The 24,414-nt window shown below is 45.6% G+C and overlaps 1 protein-coding gene across 3 annotated transcripts in view; it reads right to left on the bottom strand.

Moving 5' to 3' along the window:
- ITGB2 (integrin subunit beta 2) overlaps positions 1-24,414 on the bottom strand; it is a 220,890-nt gene that overhangs the window by 160,540 nt on the left and 35,936 nt on the right. The window lies entirely within an intron of this gene.

Raw genomic sequence — 24,414 nt, 5'->3', positions numbered from 1 at the left:
GGGAAGCCCGAGCAGGTCCAGAAACAAAGCCGATAATTTCAAGGGCACCTACAAAAAGTCTGCGAACCTGGGTCCAAGCACGGACCGCAATGCACGGACTGTCCATGGGTCCCTGACCTGAATGCCACAGCTTCATGGGCATACCTTGCACTGCAGGAACATCTGGGGCTCCTTAAAGTTTTTAGTTTTTTTTTAAAGTTAAGCGTTTTTAAAAATAATAATCAAGGTTTACAAATACTTGGTAGACATTTTACCCCCAAGTTAGAGCAGAATCAAAGAGCAAAAGGGTGTACCAAAACTGGGTTCTGACCTCGAGGACGTGTGACCAGTTATTTGCTTTATATTATTTTTTTTAAAAAGGATTTGGACACCTCTTCTTTTTTTACTTAAATGCATATATTTTTGTCTAAAAAAATCAATTTAACAATTTTATTTGGATTTTATCCAAAAGTTTGCACCTGTTACCTTCTATAACCTGTGTGTTGCCTTATATATTGCTGAGATAACTGAGATTACATCAGTGAGCTTGTTCTGACTGGAGATTTTATAAGTAACAGAAAACTGACCGGCACATCAAAAACTAGTCTGAAGAGGTGCATACCAAAAACAGCTACATACATGTAAAATATACGAAGATGGTTGTGCTCAATCATGTTAAAGCATGTCAGTGTGAAATATATGAAATGTGAATAGTAAAAATGTTTTTTGAATATTAGGAAAAATTCATGAAAAAATACTTGAAAAATAAATGAGACGCTTTACACAAAATTTGGCCAAATAATGCCTGCCCATCAACCAACGTCAAGGTGGTCTCATGAGATGTAAGAGATTTTATAAGGCTATGCTCATACCATGCCCTACAATTAGTGTATATGTTGGAAAAACATCTGATGTACATGTTATGTTTCTATACTGCAAAAGAAAAGAGTGTAGAAGATTATGTTTTTGTATTCTGCAAGATCAAAAATCAAAATGCATCTATTAACCCCTTCCTGACATGCGCCATGCTAGTACTGCTCTGCGAGTTCCCGCAAACCGCAGTACTAGTATGGCGGCACGATCGCACGGCCTCACAGTGACCGCCGCGGCGATCGTGCGCGGGTGTCAGCTGTATATGACAGCTGACACCCCGCAGCAATGCCCACGATCATGTTGTTCCGGTGATCCGGAGATCCTAGATGGCCGCGGGACTCCTTCTGGCTCATGAAGTGAGGTGGCTAACCGATGCCTGCTCAGAGCAGGCGCTGGAAAGCCTCCTGCACTGCCTGTCAGATCGCTGATCTGACACAGTGCTATGCGCAGTGTCAGATCAGCGATCTGATCTAATATAGTGATGTCCCACCCTGGGACAATGCTAGAAAGTCTCAAAAAAATTAGAATGTACAAAAAAAAAAGAAAAAAAATCCCCAAATAAAGAAAAAAAAAAATCCTAATAAATCCATTTATTTATGTAAAAAAAAAACAAAAAACAATAAAAGTACACATATTTGGTATCACCGCATCTGTAACGACCCGCTCTTTAAAACTATACCACTAGTTAACCCCTTCAGTGAACGCCGCAAAAAAAATAAATAAAAAGCGAGGCAAAAAACAACGCTTTATTATCATACCGGCGAACAAAAAGTGGAATAACACGCCATCAAAAAGACGGATATAAACATGGTACCGCTGAAAACGTCAACTCGTCCCGCAAAAAACAAGACCTCACATGACTCTGTGGGCCAAAATATGGATAAATTATAGCTCTCAAAATGTGGTGATGCAAAAACTATTTTTTGCAATAAAAAGCGTCTTTTAGTGTGTGATGGCTGCCAATCATATAAATCCGCCAAAATAATGCTATAAAAGTAAATCAAACCCCCCTTCATCACCCCTTAGTTAGGGAAAAATAATAAAATTTTAAGAAATGTATTTATTTTCATTTTCCCATTAGAGTAAGGGTTAGGGCTAGGGTTAGGGCTAGGGTTAGGGCTAGGGTTAGGGTTAGAGCTAGGGCTAAGGTTAGGGTTGGGGTTAGGGTTAGGTTTGGGGCTAAAGTAAAGGTACCGTCACATTTAGCGACGCTGCAGCGATATAGACAATGAGCCGATCGCTGCAGCATCGCTATTTAGGTCTCTAGGAGACGTCAAACACCGGCAACAGCTGAACGATGCAGGAGCGATCCAGTGACGTACTTATCGTTCTCGCTGGTTGTTAACTCCATGTAAAAACATTACTGGCATCATTGCCAAACATAACGAATCACTCCGACCTGATGACCAAATAAAGTTCTGGACTTCTAGCTACGACCAGCGATGTCACAGCGGGATCCTGATCGCTGCTGCGTGTCAAACACAACGAGATCGCTATCCAGGACGCTGCAACGTCACGGATCATTGTCGTTCTCGTTGTAAAGTTGCTCAGTGTGAAGGTACCTTTAGGGTTGGGGCTAAAGTTAGGGTTGGGGCTAAAGTTAGGGTTTGGATTACATTTACGGTTGGGATAAGGGTTGGGATTAGGGTTAGGGGTGTGGTTAGGGTTATGGTTGGAATTAGGGTTAAGGGTGTGTTTGGGTTAGGGTTTCAGTTAGAATTGGGGGGTTTCCACTGTTTAGGCACATCAGGGGCTCTCCAAACGCGACATGGTGTCCGATCTCATTTCCAGCCAATTCTGCGTTGTAAAACTAAACCAGTGCTCCTTCCCTTCCGAGCTCTCCCGTGCACCCAAACAGGGGTTTACCCCCACATATAGAGTATCAACTTACTCAGGATAAATTGGACAACAAATTTTGGGGTCCAATTTCTCCTGTTACCCTTGGAAAAATACAAAACGGGGGGCTAAAAAATAATTTTTGTGGAAAAAGTTTTTTTATTTTCACGGCTCTGCGTTATAAACTGTAGTGAAACACTTGGGGTTCAAAGGTCTCACAACACATCTAGATAAGTTCCTTGGGGGGTCTAGTTTCCAATATGGGGTCCCTTGTAGGGGGTTTCTACTGTTTAGGTACATCAGGGGCTCTGCAAATGCAACATGACGCCTGCAGACCAATCCATCTAAGTCTGCATTCCAAACGGCGCTCCTTCCTTTCCGAGCTCTACCATGTGCCCAAACAGTGGTTCCCACCCACATATGGGGTATCAGTGTACTCAGGAGAAGTTGGACAACAATTATAGCAGTCCAATTTCTCCTGTTACCCTTGGGGAAAAAAACTGCGGGCTAAAAGATCATTTTGTGGAAAGAAAAAATGATTTTTTAATTTTCACGGCTCTACATTCTAAACTTTAGTGAAACAATTGCGGGTTAAAAGTGCTCACCACACATCTAGATAAGTTCCTTAGGGGGTCTTCTTTCCAAAATGGGGTCACTTGGGGGGGTTTCCACTGTTTATGCACATCAGGGGCTCCACAAACGCAACATGGGTTCCGATCTCAATTCCAGCCAATTTTGCATTGAAAAGTCAAACGGCGCTCCTTCCCTTCCGAGCTCTGCCATGCTCTCAAACAGTGGTTTACCCCCATATATCGGGTATCAGCGAACTCAGGACAAATTGAACAACAACTTTTAGGGTTCAATTTGTCCTGTTACCCTAGGGAAAATAAAAAATTTGGGGCAAAAAGATCATTTTTGTGAAAAAAATGATTTTTTTTTACGGCTCTACATTATAAACTTCTGTGAAGTACTTGGGGGTTCAAAGTGCTCGCCACACATCGAGATTAGTTCCTTAGGGGGTCTACTTTCCAAAATGGTGTCACTTTTGGGGGGTTTCCACTGTTTAGGCACATCAGGGGCTCTCCAAACGTGACATGGTGTCCGATCTCAATTCCAGCAAATTTTGCATTGAAAAGTCAAATGGCGCTCCTTCCTTTCCGTGCTCTGCCATGTGCCCAAACAATGGTTTACCCCAACATATGGGGTATCGGCATACTCAGGACAAATTGTACAACGACTTTTGTGGTCCAATTTCTCCTGTTACCCTTGGTAAAATAAAACAAATTGGATCTAAAGTAAAATTTTTGTGAAAAAAAGTTAAATGTTAATTTTTTTTTAAACATTCCAAAAATTCCTGTGAAGCACCTGAAGGGTTAATAAACTTTTTGAATGTTGTTTTGAGTACCTTGAGTTTTTAGAATGGTGTCACTTTTGGGCATTTTCTGCCATATAGACCCCTCAAAGTCACTTCAAGTGTGAGGTGGTCCCTAAAAAAATGGTTTTGCAAATTTTGTTGTAAAAATGAGAAATCGCTGGTCAATTTTTAACCCTTATAACTTCCTAACAAAAAAAAATTATGTTTCCAAAATTGTGTTAATGTAAAGCAGACATATGAGTAATGTTATTTATTAACTATTTTGAATGATATGACTCTAAGTAAAGGGCATAAAAACTAAATGTTTAAAAATTTCTAAATTTTCCAAATTTTTGCCAAATTTCCATTTTTTTCACAAATAAACGCAAGTCAAATCGAAGAAATTTTACCATTATCATAAATTACAATATGTCACGAGAAAACAATCTCAGAATCCCCAGGATCCGTTGAAGCATTTCAGAGTTATGACCTCATAAAATGACAGTGATCAGAATTGAAAAAAATGGCCTGGTCAGGAAGTTGAAAACAGGCTTCGGGGTGAAGGAGTTAAACTGATAATTTTTTTAATATGCAAATGACTAACCAATGTCATTGTTAGGTATCTGTCAGAGCTGCTGTAATCACACACATGTACGTCACCGCTGAGGGGGTAACATGAGGAGATGGCTCCGGACCTGAGGTCCTTCCACATAGGTGGATGCTGGTTATGCAGCGCCCGCCAGGGCAGTGGGGTGCTCGGTACCGGGTCCGGTCTTAATGTTGATGTCACGGTGGCTGCGACCCGGTCTGTGGTCCTGAGCGCCCAATTAAAGGGAACAGTCTTTTAAGGGGTTTTGTAAAGTCTATGTTCATGACGCCACTTGTGGTCAGTAGGGATCGACGCTGCTTAAAGGGGTCCTCTGGGGTGATGTCGTTGCAGCAAGATGGTAACGCTTCCCACAGGTGAAGTGGGGTCCCCAGGGCTCCTAGGGTATGTGGCAAAGATGGTGTATGCCGACGAATAAGTGGAGGACAAAGAGTTTGCAGTCTTTTACTTGGTTTACTGATGGTAGCAGTCCTCAGTCCAGGGTACCAGGTGTAGGGTAGCTGTAGTCCGGCCGGCTTGGAGGCAAAAAGGCGTCCTCTTCAGGTGAGGTCTGTAAGCCTTTCCTACTTGCGCCAGATGGCGAGGTTCCTGCAGCTTAAAGCTTGCTGACAGGTACCCTCTCTCCTGTCCTAAGACAGACATCTGTACGATAGGCAGTTTGAGCCTGTTTATAGGATCTCTTAGATGACCCGGCTCTTAAGATCACTGCTTCACCTCAGACTTGTTACAGGCAATTGACATGTAGTACTATGCCCCCCGGTTCTGTCGCGTGTCCTGGAGAACAACACGACCTTGGGCTCCCGGTACCCGGCTTCTGCGCTCTGTCTCTGAGGGTGTCCTTCCACTGTTCCCCTCCTATGGGTGGCGTAGAAGCGCTCGTAAGCGTGAAACGGCCATCGTCCGTCATCCTCCACTCCCCTCCCTGCTAAGTTTGTCCATGCTGAAATAAAGGATTGGATTTTACCTGCCCGGTGAGTGCGTTCCTCTCTTCTTATACATTTGGATATTTTTCGTTTTGTTTTCCTTGGATACTGCACCACTGGAGCTGCCGTGTGGGACTCTCAGCATTATTTTGATTGCTATGCTAGGTGGTTAGTTTGGCTGCAGCTGTGCGGAGGTGATCTCTTTTTTCTTTTTCTGCTTTTAGCTAGGATTGCCTCCTTTGCTAAATCCTGATTTCAGTCTGCGTTTGTCATTTCCCTCTCCTCTCACAGTCAATATTTGTGGGGGGCTGTCTGTCCTTTGGGGATTTTCTCTGAGGCAAGATAGTTTTCCCGTTTCTATCTTTAGGGGAAGTTAGTTCTTAGGCTGTGTCGAGGTGTCTAGGGAGTGTTAGGTACATCCCACGGCTACTTCTAGTTGCGGTGCTAAGTTCAGGGTCTGCGGTCAGTACAGGTACCACCTTCTCCAGAGTACGTCTCATGCTGCTCCTAGGCCACCAGATCATAACACTCCACGTATTTCCAGTCTAAAAGAACACACTTTATTCACAGCACACAGAATATATAACACAGATACACAGGGCAGGCCAATAGAAAAAGCAGGCCAGACATACATTACAATAGCCGCAGGGGGCCGGAGCCTGCTGATATTTACTGTGGGAATTACAAAGGTGGGGGAGGTCAGAAGGAGAATATCTTGTCCCCTCTGACCAGGGGCGCAGCCTGTGGACTGATGCATTTCACATGGAACCTATTATACATAACACTGGGGAACACAATTTTTTAAGAGTTAGGTCAGACAACTGTTCTTAATTAATTTTTGGATGCTGAATCCAGAAATGATCTCAGTTTTTCTCTATCACGTCAAGTTTTTGAACTATAGGATTTTTGTCTTCTCAAAACTATGTAAACTACTGTACCTAAAAAGTGTTGTTTTTTTTTAAATAGTACAAATATGAACAAAAAATGAAATATATAAGAAATAGGCATGACAAAGTTGTGACTACTCTTACAAGTTGCCACGTAGCTCTATATGAGTCGAATTGTAATCAGATAACAAGTCTTATTACAGATATCAGTGCAATTGTGCTTCTCTGGCAGGTAAGTTGTGTAGGAAAAACTTGACGTGCTAGAAAAAAACTGACTACATTTTTGGAATCAGCATGCCAATTTTAGTATAATTCAGCTCAAAAACCTAACTCAACAGAAAATGTTTTTCAAATTGTTCCCCTGTGATATACTGCATAACATATTCTTGGTGCTGGGGGTTCTGTGACACCCTGTAACCTGAGAGCTGCCGTACCCCTTTTTTGGGGGAATTAATTTGCCTGTTGTAGAGTAAATGTATTACATGGGAGCCTATCAGCAGGTCTATGTTTTTGTTCCCCTATTTCGACATCTATATGCCCTAAAAAAGCAGAGGTGTTGTCCTTAAATCTATGGGTGCATACTGTAACTCAATCAGCTGCTCCCTCATTCTCTGTCCTTTGAAGGAAGTGTTCTCATTACGTGACCCTACGTTCAGTGGCTCTGCTAGGGCTTATGTCTAAACCCCTTCAAATACGGGATTCGGGTATATGATCTGCCTACAATGAGGCAGACAGAGTCACTATGTGCTGTGTTGCACATCATGTTCGTTTGTATTCGCCTACTTGAGGCTAGCAGAAAGATGTAAGACTGATGGACAACAGAGCACACCGGACAGGACAGGTGTGAAAAGGAAAAAAGCTACAACATTTTCCCACTGCTATGAGTTGCACAGAAATATTACAACATCTTATACAGTTTTATGTCTATATCTGCTCATAGAACATACTGAAACCACAGTTGGATAGACTGTGTTCAAAGAAGTGTCTCAAAAAATCATTTTTGTTAAAACTGAATTTCTTTATTATAAATAGTTAAAAACATATACACAAGCAAGAACCATCAATAAGGTGCCTCAAAACAAACCAACAAAAGTGGATACGGTCAGCTAGAGCTAGACACGTTATTTTCAAAGACAGGAATCAAAGGGAACATGTAAGAGGATGTAAGGATATGCATATAATTTGCTATAGTCCTCTAGATATACTAGCAGGAGTTAAAGAGAGCATATATAAAAATATTAAGTCATGCATAAAAATTTGCTACAGTCTTCTAAATGCTGTGGCAGGACTTAAACCAAGAACCCATGCCACGGATGAATCAAATCTCCCTGCACTCCCAATTAAGGCACTATTGCTGTAATCATACAATAGGTAGCAAGAACACCCCATGCCCCATGCATATTACCTGCTCCGTGTCTATCCCAAAGTGCTCGGCCAAGTGGCCCGCTGATCCTTCCAGCCCCACTGGAAGAATCACTTTTTAGGATATGCAAGGCATACTCAGCCATGTGGACCAATGTTCCAGGTGTCAATTCACTGCTTGTGCTGGGTTGAGGAGCACTTTCTTGCAAATCAACATCACTTGTGTCCCGCAAAAACCCTGTACCTGACCTTGCAATGCCACCAGTTTCTATTGCCCCCTGAGAAGCATCCTCCTCCCATAAATATTCATCCCCATCATCCTCCTCCTCCTCTTCGTTCGCCACCTCGTCCAGGAGAGTTCCCTGAGCAGACAATGGCTGACTGTCATCAAGGCTTCCCTCCTCCTCGGCTGCAGATGCCAGCTCCTTAATGTGCATCAAACTTTGCATCAGCAAACGCATTAGTGGGATGCTCATGCTTATGATGGCGTTGTCTGCACTTACCAGCCATGTGCATTCCTCAAAACACTGAAGGACAGAGGTCTTGGAGCTTTGACCACTGCACACCAGACAACTCCATGTCTGCCATCCAAGTGCCTGCCCGTGTATGTGTATCCTCCCACAAATTAATTACAGCACGTCTCTGTTCGCACAGCCTCTGAACCATGTGAAGTATGGAGTTCCACCTTGTTGCAACTTCGATTATTAGGTGGTGCTGAGGAAGATTCAGCGATCGCTGATGGTTCAGCATACGGCTGGAGTGTACGGGCGACCGGCAGATGTGCGAGCAAAGTCTTCGCACCTTCACGAGCAGGGCTGGAACTCCGGATAATTTTTGAGGAAGCACTGCACCACCAGGTTCAAGGTGGGAGCCAGGCAAGGTATGTGTTTAAGTTCTGAAAGGGCTATGGCAGCCATAAAATTCCTTCCGTTATCACTGACTACCTTGCCTGCCTCAAGATGTACACTTCCCAGCCATGACTGAGTTTGTTGCTGCAAGTACTCGGCCAGTACTTCCGCGGTGTGTCTGTTGTCGCCCAAACACTTCATTTGTAACAGCCTGCTGACGCTTACCACTAGCTGTTCGATAATGGGACACCTCGTGTGCAACACTGGCAGCTGCGGATAGAGTGGTCGTGCGACTGCGCTCTGTGGACGAGCTTTCGCTTCTGGAGGAGAAGGAGGAGCGGTGGCGAGCGCCTACAGCCAACTGTTTCCTAGACCGTGGGCTAGGCAGAACTGTCCCACTATGGCTGTCCCCTGTGGACCCTGCATCCACCACATTAACCCAGTGCGCCGTGATGGACACGTAACATCCCTTGCCATGCCTACTGGTCCATGCATCTGTTGTGAGCTGCACCTTTCCACTGACTGATTGCCTCAGTGCATGGACAATGCGGTCTTTGACATGCTGGTGGAGGGCTGGGATGGCTTTTCTCGCAAAGAAGTGCCGACTAGGTAGGTCATAGCGTGGTACTGTGTAGGCCATCAGGTCTTTGAAAGCTTCGCTTTCAACCAACCGGTAGGGCATCATCTCTAACGAGATTAGTATAGCAATGTGGGCATTCAAACCCTGTGTACGCGGATGACAGGATGAGTACTTTCTTTTCCTAATGAGAGTCTCTTGTAGGGTGATGTAACAACTCTGCTGGCATCACGGCATGGCCTCGCATCTCTCACACAATCTTACCCACTGCTCTAGGCCATGATGTGGTTTCTGTTTCATGCCAGTTGCATATTCTGTCTCTCTGCTCTCTGCATGCTTCCTGGCTGTGTGCATAGGGGGTCGGCGCCTGAACTCTCTGGTTCTTATAGGAATCAGGTGCATCTGTCTAATCTGTTCCTGACCAATTACCAAGAGGCATCCTGTATATAGTGCAGCTCCACCCTATGGTCTGGGCCTGTGCAATGTGTTAGCTCAGTTAGTGTCTAGCTTGTGAGTTTGCCAGGCCTTGCTCTGTGTTACTCCCTCTCTGGAGGCTTTTCTCTGTGCTATTGCCTTGATCTTGTTGTCTGCCCTCCAGGAGGCAGAATATCCTGGTCCCTGTGTCTTTGTCCTTGTGTCTTGTTCCATTGCCTTGTCTGTACTTTGTCCTATCTCGGTCTCCTTGTCTGTGGCTTCCTTCCCTGCTGTGTCTTTCCTTGTGTGCTCAGTCTGCTTACGCTCCGCACTCTTGCGGCTCTGCCTGCTCTGTACCTTTGTGGCTTGAGGCTTGATTTCTACTCCGCACTCCTGCTCCATTCTGCTCTGCTCCGCTCCCATTGCTGCACTAATCTCTTGCTGCAGCTCCTCTCCACATTCCTTGTGGCTCCACTCTGCTTAGCTTTTATTGATCTCTACTCCGCACTCCTGCGGTTCTGCTCTATTCTGCTCTGCTCCGCTCCCGTTGCTGCACTAATCTCTTGCTGCAGCTTCTCTCCGCAATCCTTGCGGTTCCACTCTGCTTAGCTTCTGCAGTATCTCTTGCTGCAGCTCCTCTCCACATTCCTTGTGGCTCCGCTCTGCTTAGCTTTTATTGCTGTGCTATCTCTTGCTGCTCTACCGCTCCTATTCGCAGGCTTGCAGTTCTCTTCCAGTCTGAACAGGTCCCAACCTGTTCTTCCATATTACATTTCCGTACCAGCACCTCCAGTGTGAACAGGTCCCTACCTGTTCCTCCCAACTACATATCCGTACCTGCACCTCCAGTGTGAACATGCCCCTACCTGTTCCTTCATACACCACATCAACCAGTCCTGAGTTCTCTGCCATGCCTTCCAATCCAGTGTTCCTGCCAGTCCTGCCGTGCCTTCCAGTCCTGTGTTTCCTGCCATCCTAGCCAGCCCTGTGTTCTCTGCCGTGTCTCTGCCAGCCCTGTGTTCTCTGCCGTGTCTCTGCCAGCCCTGTGTCTCAGCCGTGCCAGCCTACTCGTCTGAGTTTCATCCGTGCTCTTCTGCCAGTCCAGCCTGATGCCTGCACCAATCCTGGTGTCCCTGTCTCCCAATTGGGATCAGCAGCCACAGCCAGACACCACCCTGGAGTAGCACCTGGCAGCTGCCTGCTGCAAAAGTCTGACCTCACCATCAGAGGCTCCAGTGAAAATCCAGGCAGCTGTCATAGTCACGCCCCTTCCAGGGTAGTCTGGTTTGTGGCTCAGTGGGGCCACAAACCCCCCGAGCTCACGCCCACCAGTCAGGGCGTGAGCGCGACAGGTGAGCTGGACTGAAGAGCTGCATATGGTGGAACTAGCAGTGGTGGCGGTGGACATGGCGGATTGAGAGAGGGTTGGTGATGGTATTCTTGATGTTGTCCTACATACAGTGTTTCCTACCAATAACATTGCGATTCCCTGACTGCTTTGGCCTTGCGACGATACCTCCACATTTGCTGCTGGTGGTGTCCTAACCAGTGGGCTTACAGTGAGGGAAGCAATGTAGCGTTGCTGACTACCTTCATTCTGAGCAGGTGCACCAACGGTATGGGACATTTGGTAGTTAGTCCAGGCTTGCAAGTGCATGCTGGTTAAATGTCTAAGCATGCACGTTGTATTTAAATTTTGAAGATTCTTCCCTCTGCTAAAGGTCTTTGAGCATTTCGTACAGATAACTTTTGACTGATCATTCAGATCTTGGTTAAAAAATTGCCACACTACACTCTTCCTACTGTGGAATACCTTTTCAGGCATTACACGCTGTGCTACATTCACTGGATGGCCACGCTGTCCTAAAACTGTTTTTGTTTTTGACAAACGTTTTTGGCCTGATACGGGCCTGCCAGATGACAGCTGTTGCGATGTAGATGGCTGCTGCGGATCATCCTCCTCCGCTTCTGAACTACTGGCAGCAGCACCCTCTTCCCCCAATCCCCAATAGCTGCCAATCTGGGTCAACAACTGGGTCATCTATCACCTCCTCTTCAATGTCATGTGCACCTTCCTCTGTGTCACCGTGTAAGGTGCTATAGCGTTCGGGACGGGGCACCATAGTCTCATCAGGGTCAGTGTAAGTATTCGGACAGAAATCCGAGAGTGGACCCTCTGGGTCGTGACTCTAGAGCCCCCGGGGTCGAGCGGACCAGATGGAATCACCCCCTATACAGGGAGTGTTAGGAGCAGGACCTCGGGGGAATGGAGACACAACAGCTAGAGCCAAAGGGACGACCCAAAATAAAGAAGGAAACCACAGGCTATAAGGATGGCAGGGAATAATAGGAAAACAAGACTTAACTGAAAGAATGTCTGGAACACGGAACGGCAGGACTCAGCAGGAACACGGACCGGCAGGATACAACAGGAACACGGACTGGCGGGATACAGCAGGAACACGGGCTGGCAGGACACAGCAGGAACACGGACTGGCAGGATACAGCAGGAACACGGACTGGCAGAATACAGCAGGAACACGGACAGGCAGGATACAGCAGGAACACGGACTGGCAGAATACAGCAGGAACACGGACTGGGAGGATACAGCAGGAACACGGACTGGCAGGATACAGCAGGAACACGGACTGGCAGGATACAACAGGAACACGGACTGGCAGGATACAGAGACAAAGCAAGGACTGGGCTGAGAAAAGACACTGGTACAGGGGAGCCTAGGGCATAGGGACACTGACGGCAGACAGTGCACCTACAAAGCAAAGGCGTCTTACCTAAGAAGACGCCAGGAAGAAATACCCGATGGGCGCCGCCATGTTGGGGCGGAGCCACCGGGTCGCGACCTCCCAGAAGGCTCAGCGACGGGGGAGACGCGACCGCGCATGCGCGAAGAGACCAGAAACCGAGAGCCGGCGAAGGAGGAGGCAGAGCGGCGCGGGACAGGATCGTGAGCGCGCCGAGGGATGGGAGAAGCCGGGTAAGTATGTGCGGGCGTGACAGTCAGATTCTGGCTCAGTACACTGCGAGGGCAATGTAGTGATCTGAGTCAATGGAACAGCATAATAATCTAGCTGTGGCTGTGCATCAGTGCACTCCATGTCCGATTCATCTTGTAATGGGCAGTTAACAATTTCCCTTTCTAACCCAGGCACGGTATATGTAAAAAGCTCCATGGAGTAACCTGTAGTGTCGCCTGACGCATCCTTCACTTTTGGTTTGGGAGAGGGACATAAGGAAACGTCTTGTTCCTGACCAGGAGCATCCACTGACGACTCGCTGCTTTTATATTTGGAACTTTCTGAAGAGGAGGCGAAAGAGCTAGAGGCTGAGTCAGCAAGGAAAGCCAAAACTTTTTCCTGCTGCTCCGGCTTTAAAAGCTGTTTTCCTACTCCCAGATAAGGGAGCCTTCGAGGCCTTGTGTAGCCAGACGATGACACTGGCTCAACACCTCCAGCCTTAGGTGCTATTGTGCTTTTGCCACTACCACCAGATGCACCACCCCCACCACCACCATCAGTACCAGCTGGCAACCACCGCCCATGGACCCTTCCAACAGACTTCCTTATTTTTTGGAAAATCTAACCAAAATAACAACCATTACATGGTACTGTAAAACAAGGTAGAAGGTGTATATAAACTTGTTGAGAATTTAAATCTCCCTTTTTGGGGGGGGGAAACTCAGGCCCTGTGCATAAAACAACACAATGTAAGTGGCAGAAAGTGGCTGGCTGATATACGACAAACTAAAAGGACTGAAGTATATCCACTTTGTGAGAATTTGAATCTCACTTTTTTTGGGGGGGAGACTGAACCAAAACTCAGGCCCAGTGTATAAAACAACACAATATAAGTGGCAGAAAGTGGCTGGAAGATATATGAAAAAATACAAGGACTGTAGTACAATATCTCACTTTTTTGGGGGGAGACTGAACCAAAACTCAGGCCCAGTGTATAAAACAACACAATGTAAGTGGCAGAAAGTGGCTGGAAGATATATGAAAAAATACAAGGACTGTAGTACAATTTCAATCTCCCTACAATGATCTCAGGAAAAGTATGGCAGCAATAAAAAAGGACTGCTGCACACAAAAGTGAGGACAAATAAACAAGATAACTGTGCAGAAAGGAGCAACAGGATTTTTGCTTTTAAAAAAGCAGTTGGTTTGCACAGCAGCGTGCAAACAGCAATGCAGCTATCAGGGAGCCTTATAGGGCAGCCTAATAAGCTACAGAGCTGATGCACAAAAATATAAACTCCACTGTCCCTGCAAAGAAAAGGTGGTGTTGGACAGTGGAAATCGCTACAGTACAAGCAGTTTGGGGGTTAATCTTCCCTCCCTAACTATATCCCTTCTTCTGATGAAGCTGCAGCAACCTCTCCCTATGCTAAGATCAGCAGAAGTAAGATGGCGGTAGGCGTGCATGCCCCTTTATAGCCTCTGTGACGCCGCAGAAAGCAAGCCAATCACTGTCATGCCCTTCTCTAAGATGGTGGGGACCGAGACCTATGTCATCACGCTGCCCACACTCTGCGTCCTCCTTCATTGGCTGAAAAATGACGCTGAAAGCGTCATATGAAACGCGACTTTTGCGCGCAGATCGCCGACCTCATGGCCAGTCCCACACTAGGATTGGGTCGGGTTTCATGAAACCCGACTTTGCCGAAAGTCGGCGATTTTTGAATTTGTCCGATCCGTTTCGCTCAACCCTAGCTGCCACCACATGTTCTCTTGAGTTTGTCCAGATAATAATTGACAGTAATGCCTTGTCCATCAGAAAAATTGAAGAGGAGATAGGAAAATTAGAAGATAATTTTAAAAAAGATATGAGGAAAGAAAATATTGAAATCTTCCTTAGGGAAGTTGGTAATGATCTGGAGAGATGGGAAAAAGATATTTGTCAACCAAGATGAAAAAATATCAAAGAGATGTCACTGACTACGAAAATAATAAAGTGTACAAGTGGCAAGGACTAAAATCAGGTGAAGCAGGCCAAATGTCTAAGAATGCTTCGTTTAGTTCTGTTTCATCTGTGTATGATAATAATAATAATAATAATTTTATTTATATAGCGCCAACATATTCCGCAGCGCTTTACAAATTATAGAGGGGACTTGTACAGACAATAGACATTACAGCATAACAGAAATACAGTTCAAAACAGATACCAGGAGGAATGAGGGCCCTGCTCGCAAGCTTACAAACTATGAGGAAAAGGGGAGACACGAGAGGTGGATGGTAACAATTGCTATAGTTATGATATAGGTATATCATATATAGGTATATCATATATAGGTATGATGCCGGTACCTCCAAACAGAAGGTTGAAATTACACCATGGAATGGAAGCACGAGGCATGGGGGCAACTCAAAACCGAATGATGTTTTAAAAAAAAAAAAGAACATACAGAAAAATTGACCAATTAAAGGTGATTAATTTATCATCACATGTATTATCTCACCAACAGATTAGCATTCTTGAAAAGGGTCTTACCTTTTGTCCTTCATATTCTCCAGACACATTTACATTAGTAAAGGACTTGCATCTCTTTTCACGAAAATTAATCTTGAAAAAACTTCACTACAAAGGTCAAGGGAATGATGATTTCACCACAGATGAGGAAAAAGAAGCTTTAGCTAACTTGGAGGCCTTGGCCCTTGAAAGTAATCCCATTAAGGTAAGTGGTTTTCCCAACCATTTAGTTGGTAAACCAAAGAAATTTCCATCTCTGAATATATGTCCGGCTGTGGATGTCTTTACTAAATTAGTATCTAGAGACATTGAGGAATTTTCCATGAAGGGGTATGGGAACTCTAATGTGTCTCAATCTGATAGACAAGCATTGGATGTACTAAAGGGGTGGGACGATGTTGTTTTTAAACCTGCTGACAAAGGTGGAAACCTTGTTGTATGGCCACATGTGTTATATGAAAAACAGGCACATATATTATTGGATAATAGGGAGTGTTATTAAAAAAGGTCTACCAACCCCATTAGAGCATTCCAGGATGAATTATGTGTCATCCTGGAGGAAGCCTTCTCTGAATGAATTATTCCAAAAAGACTAGTTGAATTGGTTGAAAAAATGCATCCACATATGCCAACATTATACTTAATTCCCAAGATTCACAAAAATCCCAGTGATCCACCCAGAAGGCCCATAGTCTCGGGCAATGGGGGCCTGTGTGAGGTCATTACGCAAGTTTTTGATTATTATTTGAAACCGCTGGTCAGTGAGCTCCCATCCTATATCAAGGATACCACTGCAGCCTTACATAGACTGGACAATCTACATCTTGGCCCTAATAAAGTTATGTTTATCATGATTTTATGAGTTGTGCATTATGTTATAGGTTTAGTATTATCTGGAATCCAGTAACCTAGACAAAAATCTGATCCGGCTGCTGCTTAAACTGCTGGAATATGTATTGACATACAATGTATTTGTCTTTGGGCGGGACACGTGTCTGCAATTACAGGGAACTGCAATGGGTGCCTGCTGCGCTCCCTCCTACGCGAACCTGTTTTTTGGGACATGGGAAAGGGATATTTTCCTGTGTAATCCCATCCCCCAAACTTGTCACATCCAAGAGTGGGAATTGGCAGAGAGGTTTAGAGAGCAAGGCTACAGCAACAAAGTGATATGTAAAGGGTACATCAGGGCTAAAAATACTCCAAGAAATATGCTCCTATATAACAACAAGGTCAAGACCAATAATGACAGTGAAAATCAAGTCCGGTATATCACAGGGTATCACAACAAATGGTATAAGTTTAGGCAAATGATACAAAAACATTGGCCGGTTTTATACACTGATCCTACTTTAAAACTTTTGTTACCCCCTGTTCCATCCATAGTGGCCAAAAGATCTAGAAATCTTCAAGATATCTTGGTACATAGCCACTATGAGGACAAGAAAAAGGCAAATAAATGGGATTCAAAAACTGCAGGCTTTTTTCCTTGTGGCCAATGTAAGGCCTGTTCGAATTGTATCAAGGCCCAAACTTTTTCCAGTTTTCATGGTTCTAAAAGTTTTGACATCAGGAAATTCATCACATGTACAACTAAACGGGTCATTTACCATCTAACGTGTCCATGTGGTAAAGTCTACATAGGCCTTACCACTAGAGAGCTAAAAATTTGTGTCCGGGAACATCACTTGGATATTGTGAAGGCAAAAACTGTAGAGGATGTTACAACTCGGAAGACCATCCCCCGACATTATAAAAGGTTTCATGAATGCAATCCCTACCTCATGAAGGTTAAAGGTATTGATGTGGTTGCATTAGGACCAAGGGGTGGGGATCTGGGCAAAGCCCTTGCCCAGGTCGAAAGCCTTTGGCTTTATAGGTTGGGTACTCTGACCCCTCAAGGCCTGAACGAGAATCTGGGTTTTGGTGCATTTTTGTGAAAATCTGGAAATCTGGGATTTTGTGTTCTCTAGGATGGTTATTTCCTCTCTCTTATTATTATTATTATTATTTATTGTTATAGCGCCATTTATTCCATGGCGCTTTACATGTGAGGAGGGGTATACATAAAAACAAGTACAATAATGTTAAACAATATATATATATTTGTTAGTATCAATTTTTAGTTTTCATACGGTGGGTTTCTCCATAGTTTGTTTTATATTGTTTGTTATGTCGTGCATATTTTAATTTTTTATTTGTTTACTTAGGTACTTATATGGTCATATGTATGGATTCGACTGCTTCGGGTTGTATATTGCAGCCTTCATTCTGTCAGTGAATGGGAGTCTGAAGAGTGTGGTGTCAACATAATAAAAAGGAATCAAGAGGGATAATATTCTTTGCTTAGAACATTCGCTGTCATGCATTTTCAGTACTGTATCAGGCGGACTCAAGCATTACTTCGTGAGAGAAAATATCTGTGGTCTATGAAGATTGCTGCCAGATTCTTTCAGCACCTTATTGCGAAGTATTGCTCTATATATACCGTATTTTTCACCGTACCGGACCATAAGACGCACCCCAAATTTGGGGTGAAAATTGCAGAAAAAAATATTTTTTATAAGATTGGGGTCCGTCTTATTGTCCGAATTTACAGTATCTTACCTGAGGGCTGGCGGTGGCAGAGCAGGGTCACAGGAGGCAAGGTGTCGGCAGAGGTGGGGTGATGCTGGGATGAGGAGGTGCTGGGATGAGAAGGTGCTGGGATCAGGAGGTGCTGGGATCAGGAGGTGCTGGGATCAGGAGGTGCTGGGATGAGAAGGTGCTGGGATCAGGAGGTGCTGGGATCAGGAGGTGCTGGGATCAGGAGGTGCTGGGATGAGAAGGTGCTGGGATCAGGAGGTGCTGGGATCAGGAGGTGCTGGGATGAGAAGGTGCTGGGATCAGGAGGTGCTGGGATCAGGAGGTGCTGGGATCAGGATGTGCTGGGATCAGGAGGTGCTGGGATGAGAAGGTGCTGGGATGAGAAGGTGCTGGGATCAGGAGGTGCTGGGATCAGGAGGTGCTGGGATCAGGAGGTGCTGGGATCAGGAGGTGCTGGGATCAGGAGGTGCTGGGATCAGGAGGTGCTGGGATCAGGAGGTGCTGGGATCAGGAGGTGCAGTGAGAGGGGTCCCAGGCTTACCGTGCAGGCAATGCAGGCTTACCGTGGCGGCAGAGGTCCGGTGGCAGAGGTGCAGAGGTGCGGTGGCAGAGGTGCAGCGGCAGAGGAGGCGCAGTAAGTGGGGTCCCTTTCCCCGGTATGGTGATGCAGCAGCCCGGTATGCAGCAGAGCCGGGTGAATCCTGTTGTTATCGGTGGGCGAGGCCATCTTCCTGAGGCCGCGCGTGCGCAGATGGAGCGCTCTGCTTCCCGGGGCTTCAGGAAAATGGCCGCTGCGATCTCCATCTGCACACGTGCGGCCTCCCGCGGCCATTTTCCTGAAGCCCCGGGAAGCAGAGCGCTTCATCTGCGCACGCGCGGCCTCAGGAAAATGGCCGCGCCCACCGATAACAACAGGATTCACCCGGCTCTGCTGCATACCGGGCTGCTGCATCACCTCACCGGAGAAAGGGACCCCGCTTACTGCGCCTCCTCTGCCCCCACACCTCTGCCGCCGCACCTCTGCCGCTGCACCTCTGCCACCGGACCTCTGCCGCCACGGTAAGCCTGCATTGCGACTATTAGATGCACCCCCTATTTTCCCCCCTTTTTTGGGGGGGAAAAAGTGCGTCTTGTAGTCCGAAAAATACGGTAAGCATGCAGGACGATTCCTGCTCTGCACCTTTAGCACTTTATCAAGTGGACTCAAATATCATTTCATGAACTAATCAAGAGAGGCGCAAAAAAATATCTGTGACTTATGAGTGGCACTATGCACTTTATCGGTGGACTCAAGCATTATTCCACATAGGAGGTCTGGAAAAATATTGGATTATTAGGGTCTTGGAACATAAAGCCTATGTGTGATTAATATATTTATATTCAATATGAAAGAGAGTTATAGGTACAATGGGAAAATACAAAGTGACTTTGAATTATGGGACATAATACTAAGATATATATGACTTAGGCTTTAATTTACCTGATATGTTGAAGTCTGCATTATATTGTGATGTCTTGCCTCGGTATAATAATTTTTCTGATTAAATTATTTTTTTTTTTTTTACATTTTCTGCATCCTACACTATCACGTTCTCACTTTCTCACTTTTAGCAATTTCGGATATGGAGTAGTATACGTCTTATGGATACATTTGGTGAGATCCTGTGTTGAATGCTAGTGGTGTCTTACGTGCCCCCTACCTGCAGGGGGGGTGGTTGTCACTCTTTAATTTCATCCAGGATTTATACACTGTTAATGTTGCCATAATTATCAGACGTTCACGAATATATTTGTTCTTGATCACTTTTAGTACATAAAATGTTGCACTTAGGTTTATGGTTTCACTGTCACGGAGTTAATGGTCATTATACCATTCCTCCTGTATATATACGATGTATATGTGGCACATTCTGCAAAGAGGATATTTTTTTTCTCTTCACTTTTTTCACCTCACAATAAGTTTAGTGCCTGGTCAGTATGACATGGCCGTACCCTGCCACTATCGTATTATTTATTTTAGTTTTTATTTTATTTTTATTATTTTTCTGCATAGGTCTGACAGACAGTATTACTTTATACCAAGGTTAAGTACATTTATTGAATAGGTCTAGAAATATTCAATTTTCAGAGTTATGTGCAGAGTTCTCAAACTGTGTGCTGTGATATGGAGGATTAAGTGAGCCCATCTGTATGGCCACACACCTTATCAGATTGGTGGACGGGATTTTGTTTCCTCAAAATTATGTGTTTTGCATTTTAGCTAGTCCACAACCTGTATGTGGTGTGGGTGGGAACGGTTGGTGTCTTTTTTGCGGATCGGCAATTATGATTATAATTTTGTTGTTTTGCTTATTTGTTTATTTATACAATGGTGGAATCGCCACATGCTGTAGGATTAGATTGATATGGTATTATGGTGCTTTACTCCCCCTAGTTATTAGTAGGCTTTAAATATGTGATGTGGCGAAGGGTAAAACCCCGGCGTCCTGGGTTGCATGGTTACCAGCTCAGTGGGCATTCAAACTAATGACGCATGCAGTGTGATCCGTCCACCTTGAGATGGGTAGATATAGAAATGCAGCGGCTTTACTATATAGATATGGGTCGACTTTAAAAATGATGGGGGACACTTATTTAGTGGTGCACTGAATCTCCCCACTCTGACTGGCTGATAGGACACTGCCGCACTTTATCTTACACAGTTGTTAGTATTCCACGGAGTGACTGGCCGTGCCTTGTATGACGCATGCGGTTTGATCCCTCCTCCATAAACCGGATTGGCCAGTCGACCGTATAGACCTATGAGACTCATCGTACTGACACACCCCCAGGAAGAAGCAAAACGCGCATCGGGGCTGGAAGGATCAGCGGGCCACTTGGCCGAGCACTTTTGGATAGACACGGAGCAGGTAATATGTATGGGGCATGGGGTGTTCTTGCTACATATTGTATGATTACAGCAATAGTGCCTTAATAGGAAGTGCAGGGAGATTTGATTCATCCGTGGCGTGGGTTCTATAAGTCCTGCCACAGCATTTAGAAGACTGCAGCAAATTTGCATGCATGACTTAATATCTTTATATATGCTCTCTTTAACCCCTGCTAGTATATTTAGAGTACTATAGCAAATTATATGCATATCCTTACATCCTCTTACATGTTCCCTTTCATTCCTGTCTTTGAAAATAACGTGTCTAGCTCTAGCTGACCGTATCCACTTTTGTTGGTTTCTTTTGAAGCACCTTATTGATGGTTCTTGCTTGTGTATATGTTTTTAACTATTTATAATAAAGAAATTCAGTTTGAACAAAAATGATTTTTTGAGACACTTCTTTGAACACAGTCTATTCAACTGTGGTTTCATTATGTTCTAATGTTATGTGAAGTGTTGCCCACTCCTTAGGGGAATATGCCCGATATATGCAGCCAGTGCCTGATACATGCAGCCCGTGCCCGATATATGCAGCCCGTGCCTGATACATGCAGCCAGTGCCTGATATATGCTGCCCGAGCCTGATAAATGCTGCTGTGCCTATTACATGCAGCCCATGACTGATACATGCAGCCCATGCCTGATACATGCAGCCCATGCCTGATACATGCTGCCCATGCCTGATACATGCAGCCCATGCCTGATACATGCTGCCCATGACTGATACATGCTGCCCATGACTGATACATGCAGCCCATGCCTGATACATGCTGCCCATGCTTGATACATGCTGCCTGTGATTGATACATGCTGCCTGTGATTGATACATGCTGCCTGTGATTGATACATGCTGCCCGTGCCTAATACATGCAGCCCGTGCTTGATACATGCAGCCTGTGCCTGATATATGCAGCCCGTGCCTGATATATGCAGCCCGTGCCTGATACATGCAGCCCGTGCCTGATACATGCAGCCCGTGCCCGATATATGCAGCCCGTGCCTGATACATGCAGCCTGTGCCTAATACATGCAGCCCGTGCTTGATACATGCAGCCCGTGCCTGATATATGGTGCCCGTGCCTGATATATGCAACCCGTGCCTGATATATGCTGCCCGTGCCTGATATATGCAGCCCGTGCCTGATATATGCAGCCCGTGCCCGATATATGCAGCCCGTGCCCGATATATGCAGCCCGTGCCCGATATATGCAGCCCGTGCCTGACACATGCAGCCCGTGCCTGACACATGCAGCCCGTGCCTGATACATGCAGCCCGTGCCTGATACATGCAGCCCGTGCCTGATACATGCAGCCTGTGCCTAATACATGCAGCCCGTGCTTGATACATGCAGCCCGTGCCTGATATATGCAGCCCGTGCCCGATATATGCAGCCCGTGCCTGACACATGCAGCCCGTGCCTGACACACGCAGCCCGTGCCTAATACACGCAGCCCGTGCCTAATACACTCAGCCCGTGCCTAATACACACAGCCCGTGCCTAATACATGCAGCCCATGCTTGATACATGCAGCCCATGCCTGATATATGCTGCCCGTGCCTGATATATGCAGCCCGTGCCTGATACATGCAGCCCGTGCCTGATATATGCAGCCCGTGCCTGATATATGCAGCCCGTGCCCGATATATGCAGCCCGTGCCTGACACATGCAGCCCGTGCCTGATACATGCAGCCCGTGCCTAATACATGCAGCCCGTGCCTAATACATGCAGCCCGTGCTTGATACATGCAGCCCGTGCCTGATATATGCTGCCCGTGCCTGATATATGCAGCCCGTGCCCGATATATGCAGCCCATGCCTGACACATGCAGCCCGTGCCTGATACATGCAGCCCGTGCCTAATACACGCAGCCCGTGCCTAATACACGCAGCCCGTGCCTGATACATGCAGCCCGTGCCTGATACATGCAGCTTGTGCCTGATACATGAGAAAATCTACACAACAAAATTATACCAGGGTCCACTCCATAGTATGTAGAAAATTGCAAAACTTTATTCATTAAAATAGGCAATAGTTTAAGTGCAAGGGAGAGATGTGTAATAGATTTAACATACAAAATAAAACATTGCAAAAGTATGGGCGCGCACAGGAAATTGGTATGGAAATGAGGAAAGAATTTTACCTCACTTATAAACAATGTTTGACCAATCATATATCTAATACTAATAGGGATTAATTGTTGTCTTACCCCTATTGTGCCCTATATGAGTGCCATAGTAAGTATATGGAACAACATGTTATGCTTAAAATGACCGCCTTGTAATCAATATGAATCCATAATTACCCATAGACAAGGACAATCAGGGGCACAATCCACACCACTGTCCCAGCGCGTCCACCCCGACGAGCGTTTCGGACCTTCCTTCTTCAAAGGGGCTTGATACATGCAGCCCGTACCCGATACATGCAGCCCATGCCCGATACATGCAGCCCATGCCCGATACATGCAGCCCGTACCCGATACATGCAGCCCGTATCCGATATATGCTGCCCATACCCGATACATGCAGCCCATGCCTGATACATGCAGCCCATGCCTGATACATGCTGACCGTGCCCGATACATCCGATACATGCAGCCCGTGCCTGATACATGCTGCCCGTGCCCGATACATCCGATACATGCAGCCCGTGCCCGATATGCCTGCGATAGCATAAAGTTGTTTCTGACAGTTTGGTGGCTGACATATCTAAACTCTCCATCAGTTAAGTAGTTGCAAAATCATAAGTTATATTCAGCTAGGGAAACATTACTTCAGGTCAGCAGCTATTACATCAGAGGTGGGTTACGTTAGCTGCCATGATACAAGAAGGGGATATCAGTTAGGTAATTGCTCTAACATGACTAGTGCGTTTCAGTCAGGTGAGCAACTGTGACATCTACATCTCTGCTTCTATCCTGTTACTGACTGTACACTCCCAGTGGGCTACTTTCAGATAAGCTGCTGTCACACAAGTAGGCTGATTGCACATGGTAACTGGCTGGTAGTCAAATAAGCTGCTGAAACATTACAAGAAAGCTTCTAACTGCTGTGACATCACAAATGACCTTCCATCAGGTAAGCTGCTGTAACATCCCATTGGGTATGCTGCTGTGACAACACAATAAAAGTTATATCAGGTAAGCTGCTGTAATATCACAAATCAGCTTCCATCAAGTATGTTGCTGGGACATCACATATGAGCTTTTATCAGAAAAGGTACTGTGACATCCCAAATAAGCTTCCATCAGGTATGTTGCTGGGACATCACATATGAGCTTCCATCAGGTAAGCTGCTGGGACATCACATATGAGCTTTTATCAGAAAAGGTACTGTGACATCCCAAATAAGCTTCCATCAGGTATGGTGTAGTAGTGACATCACAAATGAGCTTCTGCTAAGGCATGGTCCTGCAACATCACAAATCAGCTTATATCAAGTATGCTACTATGAAATCACAAACGACCTTACACCAGGTAGCTGCTGTGACATCATAGATGACCTTACATAAGGTAACCTGCTGTGATATTGTCACGCACGCGCCCAGACTGGTTGGCGCGGGCATACGGGGGTGTGGCCCCACTGGACCACAGACCAAACTTCCCTGGAAGGGACGTAACTAAGTAGCTTCCTAGGTGTTCGCTGGAGCCTCTGATGGTGAGGTCAGACTTGTGCAATAGGAAGCTACCAGGTGCCACTCCAGGGTGATGTCTGGCTGTGGCTGCTGATCCCACTAAGGA

This window comes from Ranitomeya imitator, chromosome 7, assembly GCF_032444005.1.
Source record: "Ranitomeya imitator isolate aRanImi1 chromosome 7, aRanImi1.pri, whole genome shotgun sequence".
NCBI classification, from domain to species: domain Eukaryota; kingdom Metazoa; phylum Chordata; class Amphibia; order Anura; family Dendrobatidae; genus Ranitomeya; species Ranitomeya imitator.
This window is presented reverse-complemented; position numbering and strand designations above follow the sequence as displayed.